Below are 10,205 nucleotides of genomic sequence, written 5' to 3' on the forward strand. Positions count from 1 at the left end.
GTAATATTTACATCATTCCATACCAAGAGAAGCTTGGGGAAAATGTTCAGTGATTGTCGAACCACGAGAGCACAAGAAACGTGTAAATGCAATCATTTAAACATTTTTTTCTCTGACCAAAAATCCAGGCAAACAGTTCCATGACCATAGCCGCCACCAATACCACCACAATCTCCATTTTTTTTGGCAGAATATTCAATGATGGGTATTAAGGGAACACATACATACATATATGTATTTATGTGAAATGTCAGTATATATGGACATCCATACATATATTATGGAGTTGTGAAGTAAGTGAAGAGGTTGATTTAATAATGTTAGGAATGAATGAGGATCACTTTATGAACAAATACGATTACATCTGGCCTAGTCTGTAGGAGACAATCTCCTGTCGACAGTTTGGGAACGTGGTATCATTCACTCTAAGTGGCCATGTGGATCATTGACACGGATCGAGATTAAACATACTAAAAGTGAACCTTGTATTGGAACAACAGTGATCGGTTCGTTTTGTTCGTTATTTTCTACAGGGCTAAATAGTAGGAAATTTTGCGATGTTCTCTACTTAGAAATCCTATTTTTCCCAGGGTTAGAAAAGTACGACGTTCATTACACTAATTACACTGTATTTGCTGGAAATTTAGCTTCAACTGTAGCTGTTATTATACCTGGGAAGCACAACATGGGTTAAACCGATCTCTACGGCAATGATTAGTAAATTTTCGTAACGTTTGCCTTTCACATGATTATGCAAATTGTAATAGTTCACCAAGCTATAGGTCATAAATATTATCTTCGTTATCCTATTATGAGTATCCTCAATATATGCCAAAACCTACGTCTCGTTGAAATTATTCTAGAGATTTTGAACTCCATGCACATCGACTTAAATCTGTTTCACGGGGTCATGGTGTCGAGATCGAACAAAGTCTCGGACGGTGGATCTGTTAGATTTATAGAAACGTTATACTTCAAAACGTGCATGGAAAAATACAACATCAATGAGGGAATGACCAAATGTTCAGGGTTGTAACCGGTTCAATAGTTTAATGATGCAACGGGGACGAATCCCAAAAACTGCCCTGGGTAGCCACCCATATTGATTATAAAGTCCACCATCATTCTCACCATTCACTACCATTCTCACCGGTAGTGAAGAATCTTCCGAATTCCTTCGAAAATCAGTTCCGGATCATCAACATCAACAGGTCGCAAGTTTTATCCGAACATCACCAAATTTTTAACGGAGAAAGACAACTAACAAACAAAAGGAATTGTGCTGACTTATCGCTCAAATAGACATCAACTCTTATGACGCATTTTCTGCAAAATCGTCGTGTTTTTATACCCTTCACCACACTGTGGTACAGAGTATTATGACTTTGTGCATATGTTTGTAACAGGCAAAAATAATCGAGATTGACCCATGGTTCCTTTTGAGAATATGTATAGAAAATATGTATCGAATTATGCATGTCCGTCTGTCCGTCCGTCCATGTATTTTTGTGAACAAAGTACAGGTCGCATTTATAATCCGAATTGGATGAAATTTGGCATAGGTTACTTATTTGGCCCAAGGACGAACCCTATTGAAATTGGGAAAATTTTTCGTCCGATTTAATGTAAATGGTGCACCAAAGACCCTATATATAATTCGATTTGCACGAAATTTGGCACACAGTAATGAACTAGGCCTAGAATGATGTGTGCTGAGTTTCATGAAATCGGTTCAGATTTAGATATAGCTCCCATATATAGTTTCGTTCGATTTTATGTAAATGGTCCACCAAAGTCCCAATATATCTTTCAATTTGCACGAAATTTAGCATATCGTATTCAATTAAGTCTATAATGATGTGTGCTAAGTTTCGTGAAAATCGGTTCAGATTTAGATATAGCTCCCATATATATTTTCGTCCGATTTTATGTAAATGGTGCACCAATGTCCCTATATATCTGTCGATTTGCACGAAATTTTGCACAGCGCAATGAATTAGACCTAGAATGATGTGTGCTGAGTTTCATGAAAATCGATTGAGATTTAGATATAGCTCCCACATATAATTTCGTCCGATTTTAAGTAAATGGTGCACCAAAGTCCCTATATATCTTTCAATTTGTACGAAATTTGGCATAGCGTACGGAATTAATTCCAGAATGATGTGTGGTAAGTTTCGTGAGAATCGGTTCAGATTTAGATATAGCTCCCATATATAGTTTCGTCCGATTTACGTAAATGGTGCACCAAAGTCGCTATATATGATACGATTTGGACGAAATTTGGCAGAGCGTTCTGTATTAAGTGCAGAATGATGTATGCTGAGTTTGGTGAAAATCGGTTCAGATTTAGATATAGCTCCCATATATATTTTCGTTCGATTTAATGTAAATGTAGGCGATGGTCTAGAATGATGTGTACTGAGTTTCTTGGAAATCGGTTCAGATTTAGATGTAGCTCCCATATATAGTTTCTTCCGATTTTATGTAAATGGTGCACCAAAGTCCCTACATATCATTCGATTTGCACGAAATTTGGCATAGCGTACGGAATAAAGTCTAGAATGATGTGTGCTAAGTTTCGTGAGAATCGGTTCAGATTTAGATATAGCCCCCATATATATTTTCGTCCGATTTTACGTAAATAGTGGACCTAAGTCCCTATATATCATTCGATTTGCATGAAGTTTGGCAGAGCGTTCTGTATTAAGTGCAGAATGATGTGTGCTGAGTTTGGTTAAAATCGGTTTAGATTTAGATATAGCTCCCATATATATTTTCGATCGATTTAATGTAAATGGTGCACCAAAGTCCCTATATATCATTTGATTTGCAGGAAATTTGGCCTAGAGTACGGAATTAAGTCTCGAATGATGTGTGCTAAGTTTCGTGAAAATCGGTTCAGATTTAGATATAGCTCCCACATATAGGTTCGCCCGATGTTAGGTAAATAGTGCACTTAAGTCCCTGGAAATCTTTCGATTTGTACAAATTTCGGCATAGCGTTCTGAACTGCGTCTATAAAAATGTGTGCTAAGTTTCAGATTTAGATATAGCCCAATTTTAGGTAATTAGTCCACTTAAGTCCCTGGAAACTTTTTGATTTGCACAAAATTTGGCATAGCGTACTGAATTACGTCTATAATAATGTGTGCAAAATTTCGTGAAAATCGGTTCAGATTTAGATAAAGCTCCCATATCTATTTTCATCCGATTTTCGGTAAGTGGCGCACCAAAGTTTCTGAAAATCATTCGATTTGCACGAAATATGTCATAGCATACTGAATTAAGTCTAGGAAGACGTGTGCTAAGTTTCGTGCAAAATAGGTTCAGATTTAGATATAGCTCCCGCACATATTTTTGTCCGATTTTATGTAATTATTGCACCAAAGTCTCTATATATATCTTTCGATTTTCACAAATTTTTGGTATAGGGTACTGAATTATGTCTAGAATGATGTTGCGAAGCTTCGTGAAAAACTCCATAGCTAGGCCAATGACACAACGTACTGTAGTAATATACATTAGTCTCTCGCAAGTTTCCCTGAAATCGGTTCAGATATAGATATATAACAAAAACGTGACGTCTGTCAGGATACATATGTAGAATATACCCAAAGTGGTGAAGGGTATCATATAGTCGGCCCAGTCCGACTTTACTACTTCCCTTACTGGTTTTTTATACGTTAAATGTGATTAATTTTTATACCTCTCCCATTGCAAACATAACAAATACACTATCTAAGTGAAAGTAGTAATCTCTATATAGAGTAGAATATTATATATTTGATTTTTTTGTTTGTGTTGCTCAAAAAAAAAAAAAAAATATGAAAAATAAAGAATCCGAAATGTTATAACATTTGACCATTTCCGCTTCATTCAATGAATGCCAAGCTAAAGCGCAAAAATATAACTCAACTAGTCAAACCAAAAATACAGCAAAATAAAACTCCATTAGAGCAAGGGCATATAGTAGGATAAAGCCAAAAACAAACAAAAAACCTATCACAACAATGTTTGCAATGAAGCAAAAGTTCCAAAATAAAACAACAATAACACACGCGCATACACAACATCTCAAGACAACAAATAAATATTGGGAAAAAGCAACAACTCGAATGGGAAATGACAACAGGATACTCATCATCTTAATCTTAATTGCGGCACATTAACAGAACACAGCAGGACCAAAGATATTGTCATCATCGTCATCATGAGGAGTAGAAGCGGCAGTAGTCGAACAGAGGAAACGTTTGACTTGAAAATATGTCTTTCAATGACCACATTCAGCGGCTGGGCTAAAAACCAAATAAATGGCATAACATTATCATAAATAATAAAATATCTAAACAACAAAAACATAAGAATTACTTCGTTCTGACGTTGGTTTAGATGTCCATCTGCCATTAGCAAAGGGCTATGCCAACCTCATGCTACTCCAAGGGCTATAGTGTAAACATACTTTCTCAAAATATTTCTAATAAAATTCATTAAATATTAAATGCCAAAATTATTACTAAAGTTTATACAATAAATTTGTGTTGTTATTGGCTTGGCTATTGTCTAAATTCTGCCTGAAATGTTGTTGTTGTTTATTTATTTATCTTTAAATAAATTATATCAATTATTGAAACGACATTGTGGCAGGAAATCAATTAATTTCACATACATCGGATTAGATCAACTTTAAATGCAACCGAAAAACCGCACACACACACAGATATCACAGTAATCCTTAAGGATATTGATGAGAAAAGAAAAATAAACAAAACTATTTTTGTAATAAATTGAAAGGGAAAACTTTTAATTGTTTTATTTTTGTCTGTGATTTGGGAAAATTTTGTATGGGTGGAAGTAATTCATATTGAAATAAGTAATTGAAATTTAATTTATTGACATAAATTGGTTGCAGTAAAATATTAATTATCATTGTCCATGGTGTTTATATTTTATTTTATTAATCACAATATTTAGGGGAAATTAATCAATTTATAAATGCATGTTTATGTCGATACTGTATATAATCGATTTCGAACTCCATAATGTTTATATATTAAATAGTTTGATCATTTCGGTAGCATTTATAATCAATGGTTTTCATTGCTTCTGTAAAATTTTATTTTTGGGAACAAATAAAATTTCGATAATGACTATGTTCAAATTGTAGATTTTCCGCTGCTTTCCAAAGGGAAATGCGACGCTAACAATATATTGGAAGAGTACCTATTAAAATACTTTATACAAAAAGGTATTACATCTTTTGATAAAGCTTTTAATTTACCATTACTCAACTTCGTTATGTGGGTATTATAAGTTCGTGTGGCCTAAGAATTTCTAAAGGCGACCAACATTTCAATACTTATACGGTTGTTCCGTAAGCCGAGCTTAAAAAATATTTCCAAGCGCCCTTTTCTCCCGATAATTCTCCATCGCATTACGTGTTGCTACTGTCTTGCCCTATACGCTGCGTTTTTCAAATCAATAGCATTACGACACTCCTGATCGTACCATGGGTTTCTTGATGCTGAGAGTCGCAGGAAGTCGCAGGAAAGAATTTAGTATGATGTTCTCGACAGACACACACAAAAATTAAAAAAAAAATTAACGCTGAACTCGACTACATACGAAACCCCTATTGAATTGAAGGAATTTAAAAAAACCGACATATATTTAGCCCGAAACACCTAAATTAAAATAACTTATAAGTTATATAGCTATTCCATTTAATTAAATACTAATACTATATATCAAAAATTGACAAAATTCTATAATAATATATTAACAGAATTCACACGACCATCGCAATTTTATAGCTAAACCACTAAGGAAAGTAGTAAAGTCGGCCGGGGCCGACTATATGATACCCTTCACCACTATGGGTATATTAAACAGGACTATTAACATGAAATTGGATGAAATCAAATATGTGCTATTTATCTAAATGTAAATCTACCTAGATCTAGATCTATCCATAAAGTATGTAAATCGACTTCAAACAAATATTGGGCTATGTCTGTACTTCTAGAAAACGCAACTACGTAATTCTATGCTCAATTTTGTAAGTTGTGCAAAATTTGATGCCAATCTGACTACATGAGGAGTTTAATGTCCAGTTTACTTGAAATCGGGCGAAATTTACTTGAAATCGTTATGCCAAATTTCGTGCAAATCGAAAGATATATAGCGACTTTGGTGCACCATTTACATGAAATCGGACGAAACTATATATGGGAGCTATATAAAAAAATATATCATTCTAGGCTCAATTCAGTACGTTATGTCAAATATCGTGCAAATCGAAAAATATATAGGGACTTTGGTGCACCATTTATATATGAAATCGGACGAAACTATATATGGGAGCTATATCTAAATCTGGACCGATTTTCATGAAACTTGGCAGACATCATTCTAGACCTAAATTATTAGCCTGTACCAAATTTCGTGCAAATCGAAATTTCAATAGGGTTCGTCCTTGGGCCGAATAAGTGACCTATGCCAAATTTCATCCAATTCGGATCATAAATGCGACCTGTACTTTGTTTACAATTTAACATGCACAGACAGACGGACGGACATGCATAAATCGACTTAGAAAGTGATTCTATGCATATTCTCAAAAGGAACCATGTGTCTATCTCGTTTCCTTTTGCCTGTTACAAACATATGCACAAAGACATAATACCCTGTACCACAGTGTGGTGAAGGGTATAAAAATACAATTTTTAACGTTGGAAAAAATATATATTTTAAATGTACCGTTATTCCGTTCTAACTTATTTATTCGAATCATTTTACACGGACTTAAGTACACTCAACACTCTACTTTAAAACTGCATAAATTTTTTAAAGTTTCCTTCAAGTTCATTTTTTTATTTTCGTATCGGTATTTTTTCCCACAGTGCTTTGCTGCTACATTAAGATGGGTGCGTACCTTGGCAGCCACAAGGTAATGGTACGAATTGATTTTCGTTCCTCGCATCAATCAAACATCTAAAACACTGGATGAATGCCTTCCGTCTATCACAACATTATCATTTTGATTTCTCGTTGCTTGATCAGGAGAAATCCAGGTGACCTTGTGTATATCGAAATGCTTGAATCTGATGCTGCTAACTACCATGTTTTTGCTGTCGCGAAGTCAATCAACCTCATGCCGTTGTCTGATGTTTCTTCATGGAGGCTGAATTTTCCGACGGTGGGACCAAAAATATTTTCCCTTCCTAATTTTGCAATAAAATCTCCTAGCAGAATTTTAATGTTATGGCCAGGGCAGCGGTCATATGTCACATATTAGCTCACTATTTCAACGGGTGATGAAAATAGCTACACCAGGTGACAGCGCGGGGAGAACAGTGTCCACAATTGAGATGAAAGAGGGACCAAGATAAGCCTGGGCTTCACCATTTTAAAGCCAATCAGATCCGTTGCTTGGTATCTATCATCCACTACGTCACCCTTGAAATTAGGAATGCGAATTAAGGTTGAGAAGTAGGGTCGATATAAGGAGGTGGTTTTGAAAGCGTGTACTCGTGTATACGAAAAGTACTAAACTGTATATAATTTGATACAATTTAAATTTAGAGAAACGGATGCAGCAGGAAGCCTAAAATTTTAAATTACCGTCGGAGTGTAGTATTGGGATATGGAAGTAGTTTTGGAAATTTGTTACTTATGTGTACGGAAAGTACTAAATCGTACAATAACTGGTACAATTTGGATATGGGTGAACCAATAGAGCTTAGATCCTAAAAGGATCATTGTTGGGGTGTGGCATTGGGGTATGTAGGACCAAATTTGGATTTGGGTGAACCGATAGAACTGGAATCTTGACATTTGGAGTTAGGATCACTGTTGGTGGTAGAATTGAGCTATTTAGGAAGCTTTGGAAATTTGTACTAATTTGTCCCGTCCGATGTTTGCACTTTCCTTAGTAGTTTTCTGCGTATATTTATGGATTATGGCTAATGAGTGTATATACATTCATATACGGTACAAATGTTGCACATCGTAATATTGATCGACCCATAGAGTTTGTGTCTGTCGGGCCGACTGGTGCGCACGATAACTCTCAAAGTGATTAACCGATTTAATCTAAACTTTGCACATCGTAATATTTCTCCCAAACTTAGTATAAGTTCTAGGATGGGGAATATCGGTCCCCTCCTTCAGGTACCTCCCCCACAAAATTGTCAAAATTACCAAATTTGAAGCAAACTCTGAAATACTTATTATCGTAACTAAGCTTAGATCAAGTTAGTGAAGATGGAACCTATTGTTCCACTTCCTCTTTACAAATGGCCAAAACTCTCAGTGAAATTGCAGTAAATTTATTAAAAAAAAACGTGTTCAAACTCTCCAAAATTACGAAGGGGGCTACCCTAAAAAGTGGACCAATATGGATTAACTTTTAGTAGAAAGATTGACTACCCAGTGAAAAACAACATAGGGGCTATGTCAAAACATGGAACGATATATCCCATTTTCAATACCCAACATCCCAGGATTATAGCAATATCCGTGCAAAATTTTAGTGTTCCATCTTGAATTTTGCGATCTCTATCGTGATTTCAGAGAATTGGATTCCTACCAAGAAAATATATTTGAATATGTATCCGACGATTAGTTCATGTGTGGTGGGTGAATAAGCTCCACTTCGACAGTAGACAGGAATTCCGAAGACTTCCACAAGATAAAATAACAGGATAAGTGTGTGTAGTATAAATGGTATAGGTGCAATTTTCTGGTGTATCCCCTATATAACGATGTCTATAATGCAATATATCAGAAGTGAATAGGGCATAAAATAGTTCCTAGAGGGGTTAAAAACTTGATTAAGGAAAATTCATTATCAAATTGGATATTTTTGATGGAATTTCCAGTGGGTTTCAAAATATGCTTGGAAAATATTTTTGATATTGGTCAACTTAGTTGTTATATACCCTAGATAAATGTTCCACCCGCTTTCATCAGTTTAATCATTCGCTGTTGTATAGTTCAAAGTCAGTATATCTATGCTGGAGGGTATAAGAAATTCGCCCATTTTCTATTTATTTAAAAATGTTCCTACAATTTGAACTTGTGATTACCACACTATTAATATTCCTATTTTTCGTTACGAAAATCGCATAAATGTTACCAAAAACATTCCCACAAAATTGCCTTGGCATCCTTTAAGAGTTCTACATACCTCCATGTTATATATTTTTTAACTTTACCATGCAACTTCTGTTTGTTATTACGCTAAATGTCTTTGGAGAGTCATGTTTGTTAATGTTATAGTCGATGGCGTCGTCGTCGCCATCGTTGACATTGTCCTTGCTTCGTGTTATTTCTGTTTCATTCATTTTGTAGCAAATATTGTTGTCACAAATATTGGCCATATTTGCCCGTAAATAAAACCCATTGAGTTTCACTTTCGATTTGGGTTTTTTGCTGACATTGTTTATGTTACCAATACCACAATAACGACAACATTCAATACAAACATTTCACCGTTGATTTACGCATACCCCCAGCCACACACACACAAACACGCTCACATTTCGACTCCCAAAGTATCCGAACTATGAAACACATCAGAACAATTGGAATGGAATATATCACAGAATCACATGACAGCCCATTGCCTGCAATGGAATAACAGCACACAGCATCATCATAACAATCGAAAGCATCCAAAGTTTCTGTCCAAATATTGCTGTGCTGTGTGTGTAGTTGTGTTTTTAAGCCAGTGTTTATGTTTTTGTTTTGATTCTATGTATGAATGTGTGTGTGTATGAGCGAGTGGATGGATGTGAAAATGTTCAACTCCAGTTACTGTGAAAGGATGCCTGACATATGGTTGTCATATACACACTCAAATACACCACCATGCACACAGATGGTCTCACACACACCCACACGTGTGCATATGTATGAGTTAGCCATAAAACGTTGGCATATGTCAATCACAACAACTCACAAGACACATAATCTACGTTTGACATGTGAACCTCTCGAAAGAAAAATGAAAATTTTTTTACTCGTTCGTTCAGTTGTTGGTTCTGTGTCGGTCGGTTGGTCGTTCGTTCTTTCATTTGTTTGTTCGCACGTTTTGCTCCTTGCGGCATTTAAACGTTTTACAGTAGTTTTATTACGAAATGCCTGAGGTAAATTGTTAAATTGCTGAATTGATTCACAATTTGTATAGACCTGGTTCTCGT

Source organism: Musca vetustissima, unplaced genomic scaffold (assembly GCF_032173495.1).
Source record: "Musca vetustissima isolate MV318-11 ecotype Yass unplaced genomic scaffold, APGP_CSIRO_Mvet_v1 utg52601, whole genome shotgun sequence".
Lineage (NCBI taxonomy): Eukaryota > Metazoa > Arthropoda > Insecta > Diptera > Muscidae > Musca > Musca vetustissima.